General features: G+C 43.6%; 1 protein-coding gene across 2 annotated transcripts in view; it reads left to right on the top strand.

The window, feature by feature from the left end:
- Positions 1-26,731, top strand: part of ABR (ABR activator of RhoGEF and GTPase) — a 271,256-nt gene that overhangs the window by 40,006 nt on the left and 204,519 nt on the right. Inside the window, exon 1 of one of the 2 annotated variants that reach the window (XM_031967756.1) lies at positions 20,441-20,960. The exons of the other annotated variant lie outside the window; for it this stretch is intronic. The gene's annotated coding sequence lies outside the window, so the exon portion shown is untranslated. Of the gene's footprint in view, positions 1-20,440; positions 20,961-26,731 lie in introns of those variants that run through there. 2 annotated transcript variants of the gene reach the window in all.

The following is a 26,731-nucleotide window of genomic DNA, read 5'->3' on the forward strand; positions in this document are numbered from 1 at the left end:
TGTTGGGCATTCCTCTTGATCAGGAAATGCTGCTAAAAATGGATTTAGAGGTTTTCTGTTTATATGGAGACATGTGGGTTCCTTTGATCTGCAGCATATGAACAGAAGAGAGACCATCTTAATAGCCAAATATGATAAGAAAAATACCACGGAGACTTCCTAAATGATGTCCTCAAGCTCTGTGCTAGGGGATGATACTAGACCTGAGAGGATGCTAGGCATGCAACCAAATAAATTTTTTTTTCTGAGGCAATTGGGGTTAAGTGACTTGCCCAGGGTCACACAGCTGGGAAGTGTTAAGTATTTGAGACCAGATTTGAAATCAGATCCTCCTGACTTCAGGGCTGGTGCTCTATCCACTGCACCATCTAGCTGCCCCATGTATCCAGATTCTTTTGAATTGGTGTCAGTTTTGGATCTATGATACTGAATTCTGCACATATGACCTCATAGAGTGAAAACTGGAATGGATCTTTGAGGTCAGCTAGTCTACCCTTCTCGTTTGCAAAGGAAGGAGCAGGTTCAAGAGGTAAAAAGACACACCTGGTAGCTTACAGGTAAATAAATGGATGGGATTTGAATCCTGGTTCTCTGGTTCCAGACCCAGTGCTTGATCCACTTCAGATATGACTCTAACAAAGGAGTAAAAGAAGCTATGAGGTATAATGGAACAATACTTAAATTTGGAGTGAAAAAGACCCGGGTTTAGGTTTCTGTTCAGTAACATACTAGCTGTGTAATGTGGGCAAGTGTTTTCAACTCTGTGAACCTCATAAGACCCTGAAGTTCAGCACTAAAAAGAGACCTTAGAGATTACCCAGTTACCCTCATTTTACCAAAGAGGAAATTTGAGGCTTAAAAGGAGGTCACTGTCATATGGGTAGTAAACAGCAGAAGCATAATTTCCTTATCTCTAAGATAAAGAGTAATTATAATGATAACAGCTGAAATTTGTAAGGAACTTTAAGATTTTCAAAGTGTCTTGCATACATTATCTTATATGAACTTAAAGAACTTCTGACCAGTGAGCCACTGATGTTGTTAAACTCACTAGTGTAGGGGCAGCTGGGTGGCACAGTAGATAGAGCATTGACCCTGCAAATATGACTCAAACACTAGCTGTGTGACCCTGGACAAATCACTTAACCCTGATTGCCTCAAAATAAATGAATGAATTAAATCATTAGTATACTTTATATTAGCCATTAATATTCAAAACCTTAACATGTATCTTCTGTTACCCAAATGTTATGGAAATGGTTCAGACCTATAGGTTTCAGAATTTAATATAAATGGGGTGTGTGTTGGAGAGAAAAATAATAGGAAAGATGCTATTAATGAATTGCATTGATAAATATAAAGGAATTCAAATGAGTTGGTCCTAACTGTCCACATAGGAAGAACCAAGTGAATGAGGAATGCTTATATCTAGATTGTGATTTTTTTTATCAGTTAATCAGCAACTTTTTTTTTTTTTTTTTTTTTTTTTTTGCTGAGGCAATTGGGATTAAGTGACTTGCCCAGGGTCACACAGCTAAGAAGTGTTAAGTGTCTGAGGTCAGATTTGAACTCAGGTCCTCCTGACTTCAAGGCTGGTGCTGTATCTACTGCTCCATCTAGCTGCTCAATCAGCAAACATTTATTGAATGCCTTGTACATGTCAGACCGTGCTCGGTTGCTGGGGCTGCAAAAGCAATAGTGAAACAGTCCTTGATGGCTAGGAGCTAACAGTCTAACCAAGGGAGGCAACATGTTTATACAAATGTATGTATAGGTAGATACAAATTGATACAACCCATACACAAGGCAATATGAGGGGAATCATCCTAGTTCTGAGGTGATCAAGAAAGATGCGCAAGTTGTGTCTGAGCTGGACTTTGAAGGAAGTCTGAGATATGAGAGTCAAGGATGAGAGAAGATGCTTTTCAAGGTGGTGGAAACAACTATTGCAAAGGTCCTGACATGGAAGATAGAGTGTTATTTATAAAGAAATCATCAGGTCAGTCGCTGGCCCACTGTGTGTTAAAGGGGATTCTGTATAATCTGCCTGTAACGTTAGCTTGGAAACAGGGATGATGGTCAAAGGAGTGAGGAGGTCTGTCAGGGCATTTATCTGGGACAAATGATGCAAATGGACGATGAAGTGGGCCTCCAACTGACAGCAGGCGGTGAGCAATTGGGAACGTGTCCAGTTTATTTAATGTCACCAATCTTTGTGCATCAAAGACCTGTCTTTAAAAAAAAAAGGTTAATATTTGTCTAGTGGTGTATGGCTGGAGTCATAGAATAGAATAGTTGGAGAAGAAGTGATGTCGAGGACGTTATTTTAACATACAAAGTTGATGTTTTGTGTGGTTGATTCTAATTTTTCAGAACATTCAATTCCTGGATGAGATTTTTCCATAGTCTAATCTAAGGTGTCACTTGGAGAGATGCATGAAGCACATGAGCAGGCTGCATCAAAAAAGGAGGAATTATGCAGGAGAATCATGAGAGAAAGAGCTAGAGACAGACAGACAAACACACACACATACAGAGACATGTGCACACAGACAGACACAGGGAAGGGAAATAGAGAGACAGACAGAGAAGAGACAGACAGATAGACACACAGAGAGAAGAGAGACAGACACACAGAGACAAACACCCAGAGAGAGACAGACACAGAGAGACAGAGAGAGATAGAAGCAGAAAGACAGAGAGACAGAGATAAAGAGAGACAGAGAAACAGAGAGACAGAGATAGACACATCCCGAGAGAAGAGAAACAGACACAGACACACAGAGAGAGACAGAGAGACAGAGACAGAGGCAGTGAGATGGAGACAGAGACAAAGAGAGATAGAGAGACAGACAGAGAGAGGTCAGAGAGAGAGGGAGAAAGGGGGAGAGAGAGAGGGATGAGAGAAGAAGAGAGAGAAAGAGGGACAGAGAGATAGAGACAGAGGGGCAGAGAGAAATGGAGGAAGGGAAAGAGAGAGAGGGAGAGAGAAGGATAGAGAAGTAGAGAGGGAGAGAAGAGAGAGGGAAAGAAAGCGCGAGAGAGGGACAGGGAGAGGGGAAAGAACATGAATATGGCTCATTCATGTAATTGAAGGGTTACAAAATGGGATCCATGCAATGGCAGAAGCATATATAGGAATGCTACCAGCATAGGAGATCAGCCCCCTGTCAAGGATTTATGGGAGATCCTAGCCATGAGCTCTATAAGATGCACAGGCATGTATTGGTTGTGATTCTCAGTATTAGAGTTTTAGAATTCCCTGACAAATTGGAAGATTGGAACATTCTATCCCTGACACTTTTGTTTTATCTGGTCTTGAAATTAAAAAGCCACTTGTCACCTCTGTCGAAATCAGAGGCAACATCCAGAGATGTCACTGCTGAGCATCAAGCCAAGGAGGTCAGTGCTAAAAAGAAAGGTCCCATGTGCATCAAGACACTCACAGCAATATTGTTTATAGTGGTAGACCTCAGATAGGTAGACCTATAGGTATAGACCTCAAAGCAAAAGAGATGCCTATCAAGTAGGAAATGGCTAAAAGAGCCAGCACACCAGAATGGCACAGATACGACTGCACTCAAAGAAACGATTGAGATGTAGACCCGTCTTAGTTCTGAAGAAGAGATACGAGAAGCATCCCTTCTTTGCAGAAGTGGAGAACTAAATATGGGATGCCTTATATCACACCAGACTTTTTCATCGTGTTGATATTTTTTTCTAAAGTAGTGTTTGTTTTTTAGTTTTAAAACTTATTCTTTGTTATAAGGGAAGGTTCCCTGGGAGGGAGGAGAGGGGCAAAATAGATGATATAAAAACAAAAGACTTGATTAATGGCTTAAGTCAACATGGTATTATTGCATCCTGCTACAGTTTCCACTGTGTTATTATATAGCTCCATCAATCCATCCGCCTGGGCTCCTTCAGTAAGGATAACTTATTTGTTATTTCTGGCAGCAGTGACTTGTATCAATAGCATGACCTCCTCTGTTTCTGCAAGCTCATGTGACTCAACCGTTTGTTCCAGGCTCTATCATCAAGGTTTCGGTGTAGTTGTCATTGTTATCATGGCATCCCTGGGCTGGTGTGCAGGCCCCTGGCAAGGCTGGCGGGGAGCGCCGTCACAGAGCAGCTGTGTCCTTTGGCAGCCTGCACCTTGGCTGGGAGGCCTGCTGGCTGGGAGCTGGGGAATATGAACCTGTTGAAAAGATTGGCTTAACTAGCTGTCTGGAAGGCACCCTGCCTTTCTCCTCCAGGCTATCAGTTCCCATCATTACAACCCTGAAGCCTTGTCTGGCTTGCCCCACAGGTCTGCTTATCCTGCTTGGGAGCCTGCCCAGGGCTCTGCTAGGCTCGGATTTACCCTGAGAGGAGTCTTGTGTCACCTGTTGCTGGCCCATCTGGATGGCCGATCTTGTACAGTGTTTTGCAGCACTTGCTGGGAGGATTTACAACCCTACCAACAGCCTGGAATTCTCATGGGCCTCTGAAGGGGTCCAGGAGTGTTCGGTGTCAGGAAGAACGTCTTCTTCCTCTTCCCTTTGCCTTAGAGCCACCAAAGCGGCTGGAGGGCTGGGCTCAGTCAGACTCAAGAAAACCAGGGTTCACTTCCAGCCTGAGTCCAAAACAGTGACACTGGGTAACCTCTCTCCAACTGTTTCCCCATCTGGAAAGTGATGCTATGAGCTCAGGGCCCGGAGGCAAGAAGACAAGTTCTAGTCCAGCCTCAGACACTTTGGTATCTGAAGTCACTTAACTGCTGTCTTCCTCAGTTTTCTCATTTGTAAAATGGAGTTGCTCTCTGTTACCCTCTATCATCCTGTTATTGCACCCAGGCAACTAGGTAGCTGTGGAAAGAGCATTGGGCCTGGAGGCAGGAAGATGAGTTCCAGTCCAGCCTCAGATACTTAATAGCTAAAGTCACTTAAGTACTGTCTGCCTCAGTTTCCTCATATGTAAAATGGTGATACCTCCCAGGATTGTTGTGATCAAATGAGATAGTTGTAAGGCATTTAGGACTTTAATGCCTGGCATATAGTAGACTCTTAATAAATGCTTATTTCCCTCCACCTGTACCCACTCATATTAATTGTGTATGTATATGTGTATATATATATATATATACATATATATATATAGATAGATAGATAGATAGATAGATATAGATGGCACAGAGGAAGGAAGAGGCCCCTTTGCCCACCCTCCTCCATTGAGAGTGTGGTTCTCAGCTTCCTGTTCAGTCCCCTGAGTTCTTGTTAGTTAGAAGGGACCTTAGAAATCATTTAGCTCCCCTCCCTCTCTTTTTATAGATAAGGAAACCAAGACCAAGAAAGGCCAAAGATCAAGGGCAAACGCCTTTGATGCTTCTGAGGCTCCCCAATAATTGACTGCCTTTCTTTTCTCTTCCTGGGCTCCATAGTGGGAGCAGGGAGTTCCCCATCTTGCCTCCCCGGGCTTCAGCTTTGCTACCAGGGTGTCTGAGCGTGCCCAAGTGGGACAAGGTCGGGAACATCCCCCACACTATCCTTCCCAGTTGGATAGAATAGAGTGTAAGGACGGGGAAAAGGGAGGGCTTTGTGGGGAAGGGAAGGGCTGAGCAGCTTCTGGGCAGTTAGTTAGCCAGGAATTTCTAGACAGAAGCCACCCCCCTTTATTAAACACATGAGGACACTGAGGCCCAGAGAGGTGAGTGATTTACCCACAATCTCCCTGACTTGTCAGTCCCTGTGCCTAGTGATTTAAAGTGAGATGATGTAATAATTAGACCCAAATTTGAATTCTCCTTTAGATACCTACTAGCTATGTGACACTGGACAAAATCCCCAACTACTCGTGCCTCAGTTTCTTCATCTGTAAAATGAAAGAGTTGTATTGGATGGCTTCTGAGTTCTCTCCTAGCTTTAAATCTGGAACTCTATGAGCCCAAGCGTTAATTATTAAGACTTAAAAAAAAATAACAAAATCTGATTTGTAAGAGAGCTTAAAGCTCATCTAATTAAGTGTATATGAAGTGCCTACTATGTGCTAAGCACTGGAGATGGGGAAAAAAAAGCAAAAATCATCCCTTCCCCCAGGGAAATAGGGGAAAGAATATGTAAATAAGTAAGTATACTCTATGTGTGTGTTTGTATTTGTGTGTATGTGTGTGTATAGCACCTTTAGTGTGTGTGTGTGTGTATATATGTAGATGTGTAAAAACCTAAGTGTATATATATATATATACATATATATATATATGTATGTATATATACATATATATACACATACACACATATATCCACATAATATGTATCCATATATTCTATGTATATATATATATGTGTGTGTGTTACGTGTATATACACACAAACACATATATAGATATAGAAAATGAGAGGGAGGACGGGAGAGAGGGAGAAAGAGAAGAAAGGAGAGGAAAAGGAAAGTACCAGATCTTGAGATCTTGAGAGGACTCCTAGAGTAGGCAGTATTTGAGCTGAGTTTTGAAGGGAACCAAGGCTGAGGCGAGGAAGTGGAACATCCTGGCATGTGGGACAGTTGGTACCAAGGCCTAGAGATGGGCCAGTCACTCAACAATCATGGAATAAGCTCTTACTGAGAGAGTAGCTGGGCAGGGCGATGGGCAGAGAATCTGAAAGACTTCCCGAGTTCAAATCTGGACTCGGATACTAACCATGTGACTTTCAGCAAGTCATTTAACCCAGTGTGTTTCAGTTTCCTTATCTGTAACACGATTTGGAGAAGGAAATGGCAAATCACCCCATTTCCTTTGCCAAGAAAACCCCCAACAGGCTAAGCCTGGAGACTACAGATACATGTAGAAAAGGCAATTCTGCTCTCAAGGAGATTATATTCTAATGGGGGAAGGCAGCACATAAAAGGGAGCTGAAAGGGGGCACTTGGCTGGGAAAATCTTCTGGCACTGAGTCAGCAAAGGGAGGAAGACTTCTTTTTCCTGGCTCTGGAGGAGCCAGCTAATCGGAAGGGGAGGCTGCGCTAGCAGAAAGTACTTCCACAGTGGGAAGGAGTGGAGGGAGCTTCCAAGGTGAAGAGATTCCTTTGGGGTGGTAGAGAAAGTCCTGCGGGCTGCTGCTGGATCTAGACTCCTAAGCAGGTAGAGGGAGGAAAGTATAAAGAATACTAGAGGAAGGGGCCAGGTTATAAAGAGCCTTAAATATAGCTGTATGTGGGTGAGGGGAACTTTGTTAATCCTGGAAGTATGAGGAAGCTACTAGAAGTGACTGAGTAGTGGGAGAATGTGGCTGGACCTATGCTGGGGAAAAGTCACTTTAACAGCTAAGTGGAGGATAGAATGGAGTAGGGAGAAAGTTGAATCAAAGAGACCTGCAAGCATTCAACTGAGAGGTGATGAGGGTGAGGTGACTGTGTGAGAGACATGTAAGTAGAAATAATAAGATCTAGCAACAGATTGTGGAAACTGCAACTTGGAGAGTTGGTCATAGGATCTTAACTCTAGTGCCAGAAAAGCCCAGCTAATTAATCTCCCCCTTTTATAGATGGGGAAACTGAGGCCTAAGGAGGTGAAATGTCAGGGTTTTTTTTAAAAAAAGTTTTTAATATTCTGCCTTTATCATTGGATGAGTACTGAGATAGAAACACTTTGGGTAGCCTTGCTGAGTATCTTTGAACATGTAGTAGCAGATGGGGATGGGGGTTGTCACAAGTGCCTCACCCTTTTCTCACTTGGTTTTGATTTCTTCTGCTGGGTATCTCTGTTTTGAAGTCCTTTCTCTCTGTGTGGCTTGGAAATTATGAATATTCAGTATGGCAACATCTATTTCAAACCTTCTCCTCTTCCTTCTGTCTTCATTCTTTTTTTCCCCAGGGGGAAAAAAAACCAAGCCTTCCATGCAGTTATTTTCTGACTCCTCCCCATGATGAGATCTTGGAATTCCCTGATATAGCGGCACCTCATGTAGATTCTGAACTAACTTCCTGTAAAATGTCTGTATCAAGAACTGGGAAACTTAGACTCCAATGGCCTGGCCGTCTCCGGCTGGCAAGGGAAGAGACGTCAAGATGGTCTCTGTATAATAGCTTGAATTGTGATGCTGCTGTAGGCTAGGAGATGCTTATTGGGGTTTTCCTTCTTAGCTACTATCTCTTCTTCTCTGGCTGGAAGCTAAAAACCAGATCTCGATCTCTTATTCAGAACTGGGAGAGTTTGACCTGATTGTTTTGTTCTTAGTGGGAGGAGGAGAACTGAGCCTTATCAGGATGCTCAGTGGAGTCCCCTTTCTCAGCATCCCTGATCTCTCCTCCATTTCTGGGTAGAAGCTGAGAACTAAACTTTGACCTTTTATTTAGAACTAGGAAGAGTTTCATCTGACCATCATGAGTTGGGGGGAGTTCAGACTCCTTGGGGAATATCAGAGATAAGGAGTGAGGTTTGGTAATGAGGAAGTCAAATCTAATTGTTGGAGACAGATCTGGAGTTGGCAAATATGGCCCTGCCCCTACTCCTAGAAGTTGTGGGTAGAACTAGGAATCAGAGACAACCCAGAATGCTGTTTTACATACCTTTATACTCTGAGAATGAGCCCTCTTTTGTTAGATTATCCTTTGGAAAATGAAGGTTGAACTGGGTCTCCTATTTGCTTTGAAATGGGACAAATAACTAGAAAGTATTCTTTAATATAGAATGTAGACTTTGTTGGTAGAAAAAAATTGGAAACAAAGTCAAAGTCCTTTAGAGAATAACTAAAATAAAAACTTAAAATACATGAATGTAATGGAATAGAAATATTTTAAGAAACAATCAATCTGGGACAGCTAGATGGTATAGTGGATAGAGCACCAGCCCTGAAGTCAGGAGGACCTGAGTTCAAATGTGGCCTCAGACACTTAATGCTTCCTGGCTATGTGATCCTGGGCAAGTCACTTAACCCCAATTGCCTCAGCAGAGAGAGAGAGAGAGAGAGAGAGAGAGAGAGAGAGAGAGAGAGAGAGAGAGAGAGAGAGATATGAATCTGCAGAGATTGGAAAAGCTTGGGAACATGTAGAAGAACTGATGCAGAATGAAGAAGATAGAACATTGAGAACAACATATGCAATGACAGTAACTATGCAAATGGAAAGAACAGTGATCACTTCATTGCCCCCCAAAGCCTTTCAGAACCTTGACCTTAGACTTAAGCCTGATGCTACTTGGGTTTTTGAGCCTGAAGCCTAGTGAGTTTTAATAACTTAGTTCAGTTTTTTAAAATTTCAAATCTTGTTTTTATTATTATTTTTCATTTTTCTAATACTTTTCCCCCAGTTTGTCCTTCTCCTATTCTCTCTAGAGAAACATCCTTTGTTTAAAAAAAAAAAAAAGGTTAAAAAAGAAGAAAAAGGCAATTGAATAAAACTAATTAATGCATCAACAACATGTCTGAAAGCACATGCACTATTCCTCACCTATTTTTGCAAAGAAGGGAGGAGGATGCATTTTCTTATCTTTTCTTTAATGGGGTCAAGGCTAGTTAGGATTTTGCAGCATACAGTTCAATCTTTTGGCTTTTTCCCACTATTATTGTCATTGTTCATTTTATTTTCCTGATTCTGCCTATCTTGCTCTCTATCAGTCATATGTCTCTGTGTCATTTCCGAATTCATGATATTTATTGTTTCTTTTTGTGAAGTAATAACCTATTTATTCATACCACAATATTTAGCCATTCTCCACATTAGGCGTATTTATTTTGTTCCCAGTTCTTTTCTACCATAAAAGTCTGTAATCTTTTAAAAGAATATTTTACTGAGTGTGTATATATATGTGTGCACATGTGTATATATCTGTATACATTTAGATATATATACAACACACACATTTGTGTAAAATGATAGCTGTCTCTGGGGCAGGAAGGGAAGCAGAAAAAGTAAATTTATATAATTACTATTGTATATTTGAAAAGAATAAGTTGCACATAATAGATTTACAATTTCATGTGCAATCATATTTTTTCTTGTACTATGTTATGGAAGTTTTATTCCATAAATTAAAATAAAATAAAAAGAAATCAAAGCCTGAAAAAAAGAATATTTTATTGATATTCATCCCAAGTTCAGAGTAGAGAGGAAGCTGAGTCCAAGCCTCATACTCTGGGAAAGGACAAAAGTATATCGTAGTGGTCTACAAAGTGGGGGGCCATGGCCCAACCCCAATGTGGGATCAGTTAATGAGAGTCCTTTTTATTTTTGTGTAGGAATGGGTCAAATCCCATTCTCCTTGATGTAGTCAAGGGCTTAGTCTTCATTGCAGCCACACTTAACCCTATCCCTTAGCACTCCCCAACTCCACGGCCCTCTTCTTCCCCCATCAAGGCTCCCAGCTTCCCTTTTGGACCTTTTGTGGTCCCCCACGGTAGTTAGAACCTAGTTGGTTGTTTTCCTTTGTTCTTCAAGAGGAGCAAATGACCTCGCTCTGTTAGAATCAAATTAGTGTGTCTGACTGTGGCTGATCAGACCAATGTGAGCTCAGAAAATGTTTTGCTACAGGTCAGGCACAAATAGTCCTTACAAACATTTGGGGTGGCTTTTCTGACGGCACATCTCGAGTTTCTTCTGGGCTAACTCAGTTCTGATTTGCTTAGAGAACACAGCATCTTTTCTGATGAGGGCACGCCATACTGGGTGGTCTCCCATATCATGCAATCAATTCTAAATTTCTTAAGAGGGACCAGGAGGATGTGCACCTGTGAGTGTTTGCTCTCCAAAAAAGAAAAGACTATTTTATAGAGGTAGAACTTAATCATTATATGAGCATTCAACAGTATTAAGTGCAGTCTGAAATCCACCCCCCCCCCATTCCCACTCCACTCCAGCATACCTTCCTTCACATCATGTCCTGGCTGTCAGGTTCTGCAACTGGGGGCTAGAGCCCCACTCCCACCCTTTTGTTTCATATGGTTCACAGTGAATCTCACATGGTTAGTGGGTGGTGATCTGCATCTCAGCTCTTGTTACATTATCTTTCTGTCTAATCTGATCCTTCTTCTGAATTTCCCTCTTTCGGTCAAGTACATCATCATCCTTCTAGTCACCCAAGTAGGCAACCTTAGTACCATCCTGACAGCTGCCAGATCTTGACTTTTCCATCTTCACATCGCTGACATCTGTCCCCTTTTCTCCATTCACACAAGGGACCCCACTCAAGTTCATGCCCTCAGCACCTCTCACCTGGGTTATTGTGATAGCTTACTAATTGGTCTCCCTGTCTCAAGGGTCTTCCCACTCCGTCTAGCCTTCACACAGCTGTCAAAGTGATTTTTCTAAAGCACAGGTCCTTATTGTCCTTGATACTCATTCTCAGACCTCCCCTTTAATTTTAGGATCAATTATCATCTCATTTTCATCTCATTTTTTTACTTTTTATTTTTGTGTAGGGAGTATAACATCAGGATTTATTAGTGGAGTGATGCATGCATAAGTAAATACATATTGGGGGTACATACTCAAAAATTTTTCAATGATAGGAGTGCTTTCTAAAAAAATCAGTTTGGAACCCCCGGCCACAAGAAATGCTGCTCAGATTGAGCTAAGGCTTCTCAGGGTGAGGACATGGAGCATTCTAGAGGGGAATGAGCCTATTCAGATAAGCAAGCTCTCCAAAGCCTGCAGGGAAAGAAGGATGAATTTCCTCTGAGGGAAAAAGGAGGTTGCCTTTAGAGGAGTTAAAAACCCAGGGCTTTGATGTAGAGGAGAGAGGGAAGGCTCCCCAGAGCTGCAGCTTTCCCCCTCCCCAGCTCTGTGGCTAAGCCCTAAGACCTGATTAAAGTGTGGCAGAGAAAGGAGCTCTGCTAACCGATTTCTATCAGCCTTATCGCCTTGCCCACATGGGCTCTTCATTTACCCATCAACTTCCAGATCAAAGTCTTAACCCAAGGTCCAGGAACATATGTGTGTGTGTGTGCATACATATGCATGTATATATGTGTGTATATAGATATCATTTTTGATAACTGTGTGGTTATTGAGTGTTTTCAGTCATTTAATCACATCCCACTCTTGGTAACCTCATTTGGGGTTTTCTTGGCAAAGATGCTCCAGTGATTTGCCATTTCCTTTTCTAGCTCATTTTACAGATGAGGAAACTGAGGCAAAAAGGGTTAAGTGACTTGCTCAGACACATTCAACTAGGAGGTGTTTGAGGCTGCATTTGAACTCATGAAGGTGAGTTTTCCTGACTCCAGGCTCAGCCCTTTATCCACTGTGATACCTAACTGCCTTTTTAATAACTGTATTTCAATATAATTAATTGGTTTCATTTGTGATCCTATTTTTATGCATTAAATACATGATCCTGAGAAAGGGTCCAGAGCTTCTCCACCCAAAAGATTACCCCGGAACTAGAGACCGAAATGGAACTGGAAAATCCCAGTGCTGGAAGGGAGGTTGGAAGCCATAAGGACCAACCTATACCTAAATGTTTTATCTCTTTCATTCTTCCTTTGAATTTTAATTTTTGTCAGCCACGTGCTTGAAGAGCCCCTGTAAGGAGGGGAGCTCACTACCTCTCAGGCAGCCCATCATTCATTTGGAGCTGTTCTCATGACTTTGTCCAATAGTCTTTTGACTAAGATTTTCAGGTGAATGTGTGTAGGAAAAAGTGCAGCGTAAAATATTAGCGACTCTATTGGTTCTGGAGTCAGAGCACTCGGATTTAAGTCCTGCCTCCTGGATGAGGTTGGATAAACCACTGGAACCTCCCTGGGACTCGGATGTAAAACGAAGGGATTGGATTAGATGGCATCATGGGTTACTTCTAACTGTAGGTCTGTGAGCTTTGAATCAATGTTTACTTCTTGTTTGGGCAGCTAGGTGGCGCCATATTTTAGAGTATTTGGCCAGAGTTAGGGAGATGTGAGTTCAAATGTGATCTTCAGACATTTACTGTGTGACTGGGCAAATCACTTTTTAAAAATTTTTATTATTTTTAAATGTATTTTTTATACTCATTACTTTATGAATCATGTTGGGAGAGAAAAATCAGAGCAAAAACAAACACAAAAGAAGTGAACCTAGCATGTGCTGATTTACATTTAGTCTCCTTAGTTCTTTTTTTGGGATGTAGATGGCATTTTCTATCCAAAGTCTATTGGGATCGCTTTGGATGGGCAAGTCACTTAACCCTGTTGACCTCAGTTTCCTTATCTGCCAAATGAGCTGGAGAAGGAAATAACAAACCAGCCCAATATCTTTGCCAGGAAAACTTAAATGGGTCAAAGAACTGAGAAACAACTCGCAACATGTAGCTTTGTGTAAGTCACTATCTCTCTGGATCTTTGGTCCACCTCTAATATGGGATTGGTCTACATGGCCTCTGAAACACTTTTGGACTCAATCCAGAACCCTAGAGAATTGGATCCCCATCAAAGCCATCTACCAGTGACAAAGAACAAGAGGAATTCATTATGGAGAGTGGGGTGCTCTAAAGGCCCCACTTTGTGGGTCATAACATATGGATTGTATCCAGCCATAGAACTGGAGGGAAGCAGCATGATGTGATACAAAAAAGGCAGGATTTGGAATTAGAAGATCTAAGATCCCCACCTCCTGTCTGTGTGACCTTCTCTGGTCTTTAGCTTCCTTATACATTAAAATGTCAGGATCAGATCAGATTTCCTCTGTGGTCAGTCAGCCAATCAGCAAACATTTGCTATGGGCCCTCCATGTGCCAAACACTATGCTAGAGATAAAAAGAAAAAATTAGACCATCCCTGCCCTAATGGGGGCAGGCAGCATGCACATATACGGCTATATAGAAAATATTTATGGTGCAGAAAACAAGTAACCTTGGAAGGAGGGCAAGGCACTAACTGGCACCTCCAAGAGCCCAAAAGGGCCTCATGCAGAAAGATGGTGCTTGAGCTGAGTCTCAAAGGAAATCAGAGATCCCAAAAGGTAGATAACAGGAAGAGAGAAGTCCAGACATATGAAGTAGTGTGTTGTATGGGAAAGTAGGAAGAAGTGAAGGAAGGAAACAAGCATTTATTAAGCATCGACTATGTGCCAGAGACTGTGCTAAGCACTTCACAAATATCTCATTTTATGCTTACGGCAAGCCTGGGAGTAGGTGCTGTTGTTTCCATTCTACAGTTGAGGAAACTGAGGCAAACAGAGGCTAAAAGATTTCCCCAAGATCACCAACTAGAAAGTGTCTGAGGCTAAATTTGAACTCAAGTTTTCTCAACTGCAAGTCCAGGGCTCAGCTCATTGTACCACTTAGTACTTCTAGGGTGGCTTCTGGGAAGGCAGCATGGATAGATTGTAGAATGTGTGGAGTGGTGTCATGTGTGCTAAGCCGGGAAAGGCAGGATGGGGCCAGGCTGAGAAAAACTCTAAATGTAACAGAAGAGTTTGATTTTGATCCTAGATAAGAAGCTGCTGTGGTTTGCTGAGTAACGATAACATATTGGGTCATAATTACATATTGGGAAGATTACTTTAGCAACGATGTGAAGGATTGGTCTGAGCAGTCCAGGTCAGAGCTGAGAAGGGCCTGAACAGGGATGGAGGCTGTGTTTGTGAAGTTAGGGATGTGGAGATGGAAATGACAAGGTTTGGGAGCTGATTGGGTAAGAGAGTTGAAGGAGAATGGATCCTGGCAGGATGGTGGTGCTCTGGACTGAAAGACATTCAAAGGAGGGATAGTCTCAGGAAGGGGGAAAATGATAAGTTTTAAACTGAATCGGTTAAGTTTGAGATACTACAGGATACCTAGTTTTAATGACCAGGAGGCACATGGTTATATGGAACTGGAACTAGAGAGAGTGGGAGAGACAGAGAGAAAGAGAGGGAGCAAGAGTGAGGGAGGAGATACAGACTGACAGACAGGGACAGATGGCAAGACAGAGAGAGTGACAGAGATGGCAAGACAAGGGAGAGCAAAGGAGACGGTGAGACAGGGAGAGTGACAGAGAGTGATGAAGGCTAGATCTGGGAGTCATCTGTACAGAGATGCTAACTGGACTCATGGGAGCTGAAAGAGGGCCAAGGACAGAGCCATTGTCTACATCCCCTATTAGATAGTGTGGCATAACTGGAAACAGTAAATGTAGACTGAGTGGTCAGCCAGAGAAGAGGAGAACCAAGAGAACAGCCAAGAGTGAAAACTCATAGAGAAGTCTGCAGTATCTAATACTATCTAGAATTTAAAACCATGAGGATTATGAAAAGGCAATTAAGAGAACACTGATGGCTCTGGGTTCAATTGAGTGATGAGATCAAAATCCAGATTGGAGAGTGTTTAAAAGCCAGTGAGAGGTGAATTGGAAGCTGTGAATGTAGACAACCTTTTGGAGGAATTTGGCTGAGAAGGGAAGAGAATTAATGCTGGAACAAAGGCGATCAAGGATGGTAAGTTCTTGTGAGAGTCCTTAAGGATGAGAGACGAGCATAATCAGCAGTGGAAGGAATGAGTAGTTAGCAGGTGATGATAACAGGGACAATCTGCTGGAAGAAGCTGGGGAGGACGGGAGTCAGGATCTTTTGTAGGGAAGAGCTACCTCCTCCTCATAGTCTGCAGTGAAGCAAGAGATGGTGGGAGATGGTCTCAAAGGCTGTGAAATGAGAATGGCAAAGAAGGGGGCTCATGACAAAAGGCCTTGCTTGTCTCAGCTGAGTATATGGCAAGATTCTCAGTTGGGAGGGTGGGAGGAGAGCTCTGTGTGGGGCGTGAGGAGAGAAGAGAAGGTTGGGAGCAGCTGATGTGTTGAGTAGGACAGAAAATCAATTAGGGAGAAACGGAAAAAATGGTTTTTTCAGTCCTTCAAATGAAAGGTTGATGAGCTGGGCCCAGAATTAGACAGAAGGAAGGGGATAGGCTGAATTGCATTTAGGAAATCGCCCGATGATTGCAACCTCCCTGATGCAAAAACCCATCTTTTTAACACCATTATTATCCCGGCAGTGCTCTGTGATTGTGAGTCACAGAACATCTTGATCTCACAAGTTGTTTTTTGGGCCCCAAGGGCAATAGAGAGACTCATGATAGGCCTAAGTATTACCCAGCCAAGAGGGAGAGCTAAACACACAAAGATTTCATCAACACTTGTAGAAGGAAACAGGGCATGGTGTTCCAGAGGTGGTCCGCCCAGAACAGTGGAGCTAGCACTTCATTCCTAGGATTATAGGCTCATTGATCTAAATCTTAGAGGCCATCTAGTCCCCAGCTTCTTAAACTGTGGATCACAATCTCATATTGGGTCTCATAACTGAATGTTTGGATCGCAAAAGTATGATTTATTACCAGTAAATGTTTGATTTGCAAACCTATTTTATATCCTATAAACTGAGGGCTATGTAAAAATTTCTCAGGTGAAAAGGGGTTACGAGTGGGGAAAAGTTTAAGAAACCCTAAATTCTAGTCCAATTCCCCTCATTTTATAGATAAAGAAACTGAGGCTCAAGAAAGTTAAAATGGCAGATAGTCACAAAACTTGTAATCATCATTGTGGAGATTTGAACCCTGGTCCTCTCTCTCTGGACACAGTGTTCATGGCAATATTATACTTCTGTTAATACAGCTTAAAGTAAATTCTTGCCCTAACTAGCTTTTGGGATTCTGGGTCTCTTGGTTGCTTTCCATTGAGCTTGCAGTCCTCAAAGCCCACATGCTTTTTTTCCCCCTTAATGTGAATAATTGGCTATTTACATCCCTCTCCTATTGTATTTGCACAGTTGATATTTTAAACCTAAGTATAGAAATTTATATGTGTGTCTATTAAAATTTCACTTTATTGTAGTTAGCCCATTACTCTAAGCTGCTGAGATTTGGCTCCTAGTTCTCTTTCAGTGTGTTAGCAATCTCTTTCAACTTTTCTGTCATCCAGAAATTTTGATTAGTGTACAAATCTTGGTCCAAATCTTTGATTAAAAGTGATGAACTGTTTAAAAATCAAATTATGTTCAGATCTAATAAAGTAAAATCAAGGCTGAGAACAATAGATGATACCAGATTTCTCGTGGATTAACACCTTGCAGTTCCTCTATCGACGCCTGCAGAGATGGTGAACCACGTCATCATTTATTCAGTCTCCGCTTGCAGGGGAAATGGGGCTATACAGTGAGGTCATCATCAGTGATTTGGCTTCTTCTAGACATGCACTTGAAAAACCCAGAGGGCTACAGTTTCCTCTCTGCAAGCTAGGGGGGATCATTGGGTGTTGGGGGTCCATAGTGAAGCATACTATAGGCAGAATAAATTGGAAATAAGTAGCAGAGACTAGACACTAGAATTAAGAGGAATTAGGGCTTTCTGAAGAAAGGAAATTTTAACTTGGGTTGGAAGGGAACCAGGAGGTGGAGAGGAAGAGGGAGCTCATTCCAGGCATGGGAGAAAGTCAGAGAAAATTCCTGGAGTTGAGAGATGGAGTGTCTTGTTCAAGGACCAGCAAGGACTTGAACTGGATAATTCAGCACCACAGGGTCTACGGCTATTTGAAAAACAGTGGGCTTGCTTTTGTGTAGATTTGTATTCATATATTAGTTCCATAGTCTCTCGCAGAAAGGTTGAAAATCACCATTTCAGCAGAAGAACTTTTCAAAGACAAATATTTCAAAATATCCATAGCAGCACTTTTTGTAATGACAAATGGAGATCACTGGTGGAATAGCTATCTGACATAATATAATGATGTAGTATCATTCAGAAAAGTATGGGAAGATGTATATAAACTGATACAGAGCCGAGAGGAAATGACTCCGACGGTGTAAATGGAAAAACAAAACCAATCCCGTGTGAAAATGAATATTATGTCATTATAATGACCAAGCTGGATCCTGGAGAAGAGTTGAGAAAATTCACTTTTCTCCCTTTTTTTGCAGAAGTAGAGGACTATGGGTTAGGACTACTACCTATGCTGGCCGATTAGGTTTTGCTGAATTGCTTCTTTTCCCTTTAAAAATTCTCTGTTATAAGGGAGGATGACTTGTGGAAAGGAGAGATGGGAAAGATGTATTCATAAATAAAAGTAATATAAAAACAAAGCTTGCCAATAAAAAAAACAAGAAAAAAGAAAACCACTATCTTAGAATCATTTATCACCCCAAACCATCCCCCCTTCCCCATGTCAGTTAAGTGATTTGTCACATAGTAAGTGTTTGAGATGGAATCTGAAATCCATGAACCCATGAGAGTTGAGGCAGACAGAGTTGAGAAACAGAGGGGAAGGAACAGCTCCGGAGCACGCCTTAATCTGCTAAGTCAGTAACAATCAAGTTCAATCTCCCTGCTTCTTATGAGCAGTGATGTCCCTTTGGAACATGGCTAGTAATAAGGCTAACCATCCATTATTTCAAGGCTTTGAGTTATTTCTGCTCATAGGAGCAAAGATTGAAAGCTAGAAGAAACCTTAGAGGCCCACCCCCTCTTTTTAGAGAATAGGAAAGCTAGGCCCTGGGATCATAGATTTATAACAGGAACGGATCCCCCCGGCTATCTATCTAGTCCAGCTCCCTCATTTTATTGCTGAGGGCAGGGAAGCTTAGCAGGAGAGAAAATGCTTTGCCCTAAGTTACTTACAAGAACAGTGTCAAACTCAAACCTCCCCAGGGGCACAGCTTCACTCAGGAAACCACAAATTCACATTATCTATTTTGCATTATATTTTTGTTTTGCTTAGCATTTCCCGATTACATTTTAATAAAGGGTTCCAGGCAGCATGTTTGACACATCTGCTTATAGGAAATAGCTCGGGTAGCTCTGACCAGACTCACTCCAGACAGTGGAATACAGGCCCCAGACTGATACTTGTCAGGGTGGCCCAGGATGCTTTTATCCAGGTGAAATCTCAAATGAACATCAAGGGTTTTCCTTGAATGGAAAAAGAAAGAGAAATGATAAGTGTACACCCTGAGAAACGTGTGTGGATGGGGTGGGTGTTCATAGGTAGAAATATGGGCTATTGCTTAATTTCCCCATAGCTATTTAAATAGCTTTAAATTTAAATATGACAGGCTTTAAATAAATTAAAATTTAAATATGCCAGGCTTAAGGCCCTGATATCCATGCATACGTGTATATCCATATACACATATAATTTCAGCACACCAGGTCTCCTTTAAAAAAATGAAAACTACCTATTCTTTCCATTACCTGAAGCTTGGAGTACACAGTCAGTTGTCCCAAGGGCTGAGAGAGTTTCTCCTTCACTCTCACTTTTTCCTGGTATTCCCCTGGATTTCCTTTTGACCTCTGGAGTCAGTGCACTCCTCCTTCTCTGTTATAAGTTCATCATTTTAGAGATGCGCGTGATCTGAGGTCATCTAGTCCAATCTCTTCATTTAACAGAATAGGAAACTGAGACTGAGGGAATATTCCCGAGTGACAAATCTCAGGGCCCTACATCTCAACTCTGGAGCTGGAAGGGACCTCCAAGGCGGTCTGTCTGGCCTGAGCCTGTCATTCTACAATAGAAACAACCAAGGCCGGGATGGTTACGTGCTGCCCATAGCCAGTGATTTGAACAGTCGGGTCTTCTGCCCGATCCAACATCCTTTAGAAAATAAGCTTCTCCAGGGCAGTGACTGTTTCATTTTTGTCTTTGTATTCCAAGTGCCTGACATTCACTCAGTATCCCGTATTAAGCACCTGCTGTGTGCTGGACTTGCCAGTCTCATGAGGGAGACCCCATGCCCTGCCTGACTCTCAGTAAACAAGTATTAAACACCTGCTGGGTGCCAGATGTTGCACCTCTGGGAATATGAAGAAAGGCAAAGAGACAGGGTCCTTTCCTCAAAGACTTGCCAGTCTCATGAGGGAGACCCCATGCCCTGCCTGACATTCACTCGGTAAACATTTATTAAGCACCTACTGTGTGCTAAATGTTACACTAAGCTCTGAGAATACAAAGAAAGGAAAAGAGACAGGTCCTTCCCTCAAAGACTTGCCAGTTTCATGAGAGAGACCCCATACCCTGCCTGACATTCACTCAGTATCCTATATTAAGCCCCTACTGTGTACTGGACTTGCCAGTCTCATGAGGGAGACCCCATGCTCTGCCTGACACTGAGTAAACAAGTATTAAGCACCTGCTGTGTGCCAGATGTTGCACCAAGCACTGGGAATACGAAGAAAGGCAAAGAGACAGGCCCCTCCCTCAAAGACTTGCCAGTCTCATGAGGGGGACCCCATGCCGACTGCCATTTACTAGCGAGATTTTCTCAGGAAGCCCATTGATTGGCAGGAAGGGGCCGAGGGCCGAGCGTCCTTTCTCAGCCTGGCACCTTCCTGTTGGCTCATTCTGCCTCTGCCAGCCCAGAGGGCATCGCTCCTTGCGCCAGAAGCCTCCACCTCGTTGGCTTAGCCGGAGGAGCCGGCGGCTGCCTCCGGCTGCCTCCGGGCTCGGGGACTCCGGGGGATGGCGGGCCATGTATGCAGGTATTCTCGCGGCACTTCTGCAGCTTGACCACCAGGTGGTACCTGGGAGCTCCTGCAGACTGCAGGGAGTGCGGGGCCGGGGATCCAGGACTGCGGCTGGAACTTGCTTTAGAGGTCTGGTCCTTAAAGAGATACCGCCACTCTCCCGCCAAGTCTGATAAGAAAGGCAGACAGGAAGCCTTTGCGGGGGACAGGCGGCCGGCTTCATGGCCCCGTCGCCCTGTGGCTGCCGAAGCCTCGCCCCCTGCCGCCTTGCCCTCGGTGGGAGCCCGCGGGGCCGGGGCCAGCCTCGGCCGGTGGCGTCACAGCTCGGAGCCGGGATGTCACTCGGCAGGACGCTGGCTGAGGGGAGCCAAGGGCACGGCCGGCCCGGCAGGAAGGGGCCAGCCACGTGCCTAGAGCACAAGTGAGCCGGGGCCGCTCGCAGACGGTTGTCTGCTCTCAGCCGGCGGCCGCTCCTCCACCTGCTCTGCTCGCCCGCCCTAAAGAAAGTTGCAGCCATTGAACTTTGCGCCGGTTTGCTGGAGCCCCCTCTTTGCGGCCCCCGCTCCTTCCGAGGCAGGATGGGCACTTTCTGGTGAGTGAGAAAGGAACCGGGGAGCAGGTGGCGGCCGGGCAGCCCACGGGGGTTGTGAACTGTGAATGTTCCCAATGAATCCAATAAAGACTTAAGGTCTCAGATTTAGAGCTGAGGGGTTGGAGAAGGCATTTGCAAAGGAAGAAATTGAGGGCGAGAGAGAAGGGACTAGTACAAGGTCACTCCGGTAATAAGAAAAAGGAGCTTTAGACCCAGGTCATGATCGGGGATATAGCCAGCTAGTCTGACTCTATCTTACAAAATAGGAAACTGAGGCCCACAAAGGTAAGTGTCAGTAATAGGCTTAGACTAAGGCAAGAGACCATGTCGGAGATACATTTGCCAACCAGAGTCAAGGCAGGCCCTCTAACCCACTTGCGTTGTCTTCCACAATTCCCCGTGGAAAGCCAGCCTTTGGGGAGGGTAGCATGGGGCAGGGAGAGCCACTGGCTGGCTGGATGACCAGGGCCTGGCTTCCCAGTACCTTATCTCTTCTGGGTTAATTGCAGTACCACAGTACATCCTGCCAATGCTTCTGATGATTCAGGCTGACTCACAACTTTGTTCTGGGAAGTGAATAATTGGGGAATGGTTTGTATTTATTGTTGTTGCCTCCATCTCCCAAGGAATAGCAAAGAGGAAAAGGGGGAGGGAGGGGAAGGGCAAATGAAGAAGCCAAAGCCCATTCTTTTGGCCAGGTTTGGGGGAGAGCTTGGGGGTGGCGATGGGGTGATGTATGAATGTGGCCAAAAGGACGGGGAAGAGTGGACCACGCCACCTTGCCAGACCCCTGGGATGGATGGTCCCAGGAGCGGTGGAAATGTACTCTGTATAAGCCCCCATTCTCAATTCTTGCTGAATCATCTGTGCCCTGATGGGACCTGATGTCCTGTCCCGACCCTTCACTTCCCTTGCATTCCCCCACGAAGCTCCTTTCCTATTTGTGGCTGATTTAGCAAAGGGCCAATCCAGAGGCTGTTGCTGTGTCTGCTTGGATCCCAGCAGTGCCGCCCAGTGACAGTGGGAAGTCGGGTGGCCTCCCCAGCTTGGAAGCTTTTCTCTCTGTGTCTCTGCCGCAAAACTGTGAAGCCGACAGGGAGTTAATTACAGGTCTGTGAAGGAAATCGTGGCTCCTTCTGACTTCACAGATTCTAGTCTGAGAGTTGCAAGAGACCTCATAAGCAGACCAACCCCCACCCATTCTCCAGAGAAAACAGACCTACAGAGATTGTGTCTCATAAGATCACCACCAGACAGCTAGGAGGGAGGTCACCTAGTCCAACCCTCTCATTTTACAGAGGAGGAAACTGAGGCCCAGGGAGGCGAAATCATCTGTGAGATTATAGGTCCAGAGCTGGAAAAATAAGCGGGTCAGAATTTAGTTGTCCAGAACCACAGCAGAAGACAGTGTGGTCCAGTGGTATCAGAGGATTTGAATATTACCTCTGTGACATTGGACAAGCCACTTAAATTCTCTGGGTCTGAGTTTCCCTGTCTCAAGAGGAATCAATTGTTCAACAAATATTGATTAAGCACCTATTATGTGCCAGGTCCTAGAGATACTAGTCCAACTGCTTTATTTTACAGATGAGAAGTTGGAGGCTTCTAGAGGTGCTCCTCTCTGAGACTCAGTTTTCTTATACATAGAATGAGATTGGACTCTGCATTTACTTCTCTTTTGGTTCCAAATCTATGATGAATAGGTTAAAAAAAATAACTATACTAGTGATATTCTGGCCACCCCTTCCCGTGCCACCCCTTTCCTTTCCTCTACCTCTTTGCTAATCACGCCAACTTCTGGTGGGAGATGCTGTTCCTGACATTCAGAAACCAAACTGTTGAAGAGAACAATGTCTGATTTTGGCTTCCAGGGAGTCTAGTTGGACAGTTTGGATGCAGGAAGGGGAAGTAAGGACTTTAAACTTGACCCTAAATGTACAAGATTGGACTTTCTGGGCTCTGAGTGAGGCTGATCAAGAGCAGCCAAGCTGGTGGAAGATACACGCTGGCCTTAAACTGGCGGTGATGCTCGGCGTCAGGGACAGGGTGGTAGCTTGGGACAGAGTGCAGGATGTCTCCGAAGGGGAGATGGTTGCGTGACCACCCGTGTCCTTAGAAATCAAAGAGTGACGAACAACAGGAGAACAACATCTACATTAAAGGCAGGATTGTTAAGACTTAGGAACTCTGATCAATCCAATGATCAACTACAGTTCCAAAGGAGTGAGAATCTCTCTCTTTCTTTCCATTGCTCTCCATCTCCCTTCCCACCCTCCCCCCCCCCCATCCCCATGGTTCTCTCCTTGGTTCTTATATATGTATTTGTGTACATATGTGTGTGCATAGATATGTATATATGTGAAAAGTCTTCAAAAAAGGTCTCAAAGGCAGACACCCATCCACCCACCCATGTACACAAATACAATATATATATATATATATATATATAGAGAGAGAGAGAGAGAGAGAGAGAGAGAGAGAGAGAGAGAAGGAGAAAGAGAGAGAGACAGAGACAGAGAGAAGGAGAAAGACAGAGAGAAGGAGAAAGAGAGAGAGACAGAGAGAGAGAAAGAGAAAGAAAAAGAGAGAGGGGGGAGAAAGAGAGAGAGAGGAGAGAGAACGAGAGAGACAGAGAGAGAGAGAGAAGGAGAGAGAAGGAGAAAGAGAGAGAAGGAGAGAGGAGAGAGAGAGACAGAGAGAAGGAGAAAGAGAGAGAAGGAGAAAGGGAGAGAGAGAAGAGAGAGAGAGAGAGAGAGCGAGAGCGAGAGCGAGAGCGCGCGCTGCCCTCTGAGTCTATCACCTCTTTGTCTGGAGGTGAAGAGCAGGTTTCACAGATGTATATCTATATATATCCACATGTATATATGCATATATACATATACACATGGCGGAGAGGGGAAGGAAGAGAATGCTGATCTGAAAATAGAACAAAATTTAATTAAAAAGAAGAAAGGTTACAAGGCAGTTGGCACCCAACCAGATGGAGGGTATGGTCTGGGCCAAGCCCTAGCCATTAACCTTGAGCAGCATGGTTTCTGAACCAGCATTTGCTGAATTGCATTAAATTGACCCAGGGATTTGAGGACAGACAGGGAAGTGCCCAGAGCAGAAATGAGGGCAGCCTCTCCATGAACACTGTCCCTTCTGGCCTAACATATTGGAGCTGGTGTTGGATCTAGTTCATGCCCTCTGGGTTTGTAGAGAAGAAAGCATCTTTACCTTCTTCGGAGCAGAAGGATATAGCTAACCCAAACTCTGTGGGCACTAAGGTACTTTATTTACTGTTATATATTGATGACTTGGACAATAAGATTATAGATTTACTACTGAAAACCCCCTCATTTTGTGGATGAGGAAACTGAGCACCAGAAAGGCCACAGGTCACAAAGATAATGTTAAGGGTAAGATTCAAATCCAGGTCCCCGGACCTTTGATGCAGTCCTATATGTAGCCTAGCCCATTTACTCTCATATCCTGGCTCTATGATGAGCAGCATCTCATTTATTAACCAGTGTAAAGTATGGGGATTGTCCCTGGTAGTCTTAAAGGTCCCACTTCAACTCTGTGACTCTATGGAGAGAAGTTGGGTGAATCAGGACCTTGGGGTTCTTCCCTCTTCTGCTTTCTAGGACCAAAGAGCCCATAGACACCATCAGGGTGGGTGTTTCCTTCAGGGTCTAAAGCATCCTACTCACTATGCCAAGGCCCGCAGGCTTGGGTTTCTAGCTTAACTTCAGAGCAAGTTGGGGGTAAGACATCTCCTTGAAGGAAAAAAAGGCCCTTGGCCTTGAAGAGAGGTTGGAAGGACAGTATTTTCATGGAAGGGACTTTACAGGCCACTGAATCTAACCTCTTTGAGTTCTCCCCTCCCCCTTTTAAAAACAAGTTAGTATATTTGGTGTCTTTTTTGAGGGGAAGGGGGGAACAGCTCACTGGTACAGTAGATAGAATATTGGGCCCAGAGTCAAGAATTCAAATTCACTTTCAGATACTAGCTGTGTGATCCTGGGCAAATCACTTCACCCTGTTTGCCTCAGTTTCTTTGTCAGATGAGCTGGAAAAGGCAATGGCAAACCACTTCAGTATCTTTTCTAAGAAAGCCCCAAATGGGATCACAGACTCTGATGTGACTGAAAAAAGTCTTTTCTCTCATGAAAGTTTCCCCTCACATCCCTACCCTTTTCCCCTCCCAGACTGATATTTTAAGGACTAAAAATAAAAAAACAAAATTAGCATCACAGTGATATATATGCCATGTGCCTATATCTGGTGGACTTTCTACCTCTGCTATGCTTTGGGCTGGGCTGGGAATATCTTCTCATTATCTTTTTCTCTGGAATCATGTTTACTCTTTGTAATTTTGTAACAATCATTTTTGATTATGTGTATGTGTGTGTTCCCTTTTACATTGTTGTAGTTATTATATATAGTGTTTTTTTTAATTTGGCTTGCTTCCTATAATGTCCGGGTTAGCTCTCTGGAGGGCCTCACGGTCAGTTAGAGTCAGGATCAGTCAAAGTCCTTGGTCTTTAGGAGGAGAAGTGAAGGAGGCAGGCAAGCTGCCATATGGCTTGCCAAAGATGAATCCTGGACTCTGGAGTCTGGAGCCTAAGTCCTCTTTCCTCAGCGAGCTGTGTCAGAGAGCCTCTGACCCTTTCCCTCAGCCCTCCAATCCTTGCCTCTGATTACCTCATCACAACACATTCAGCAAACTCCAATCATGAGGAGAGCCATCACATCACTATATGTTTATGGAACCATTATCACACCTTGAGTAGGTAATTATCCTTAAGTGTTTTGCTGTCTTAGATTCAAATACATCTTTTCAGAGTTCCAGCTCTCTTAGGCTTCCCTCCGCACCGTACATGTAACTCTTTACAGGTTTCTCTGTATTCATATCTGTCATTTTTTTACAACGTAGTAACATTTCCATTTATGTACCATAGTTTGTTTAGCCATTTCCAAATTGATGAGTATCTACTTTGTTTCCAATCTTGTTACCACAAAAAGTAAATATTTTGGCATGTATGGGGACTTTTTTTTCTTATTAATGACTTTCCTCTGAGCACAGATATTTCAGTCACTTTATGTGCATGACTCTAACTTGCTTTCCAAAATGGTTGTACGGATTCACAGCTCCACCAATAATGTACTAGTGTGCCTAGCTTACCACAGCCCCTCTAACATTCAACATCTTTGCTAATTTGCCAGGAATGAGTTGAAACCTTAGGCTAACTCATCCCTTTTACCCCCTTTTCTTTTGTAGATGAGATTGAGACCCAAGGTTTAATGACTCTATGGGTCATCAGCATCAGCAAAGCTGGATTAAAATTCAGATCCTTTCACTCCAGAACCATTCTTCCTATTCTAGGATTCTGCCTCCCCGATTTCACCCCTTGTAAAAGAAGGAACTTTTTTCAAGAGCATAGCATAATGGAAAGGAAGAGTCTAGTCACAGGTCAGCTCCCAGCCTCTTAATATTACTATGTGATCTTTAGTAAGTCACTTAACTTTGGGTCCCAAGTTTCCTCCTTTGTAAACTGGAAGGTAGAGGAAGAAGCATGTAAAGTGAGGGGCAGGGGAGAGAGTATAACATAACTTTTAAGGTACCTCTCAGCTCTTAATAAGTAACCCTGGATGATATAGGATAAGAACAGAAAGGTCATGGTAAATGCTACTCTTCACATTAAGGGAGTAAATGCTTTCATAGACACCCCCCCAAAAAAAAAAGATGTTGGTCCAGTGGTCTTTAACAACCATTGTTCACTGTC

Source organism: Sarcophilus harrisii, chromosome 4 (assembly GCF_902635505.1).
Source record: "Sarcophilus harrisii chromosome 4, mSarHar1.11, whole genome shotgun sequence".
Taxonomy (NCBI): domain Eukaryota; kingdom Metazoa; phylum Chordata; class Mammalia; order Dasyuromorphia; family Dasyuridae; genus Sarcophilus; species Sarcophilus harrisii.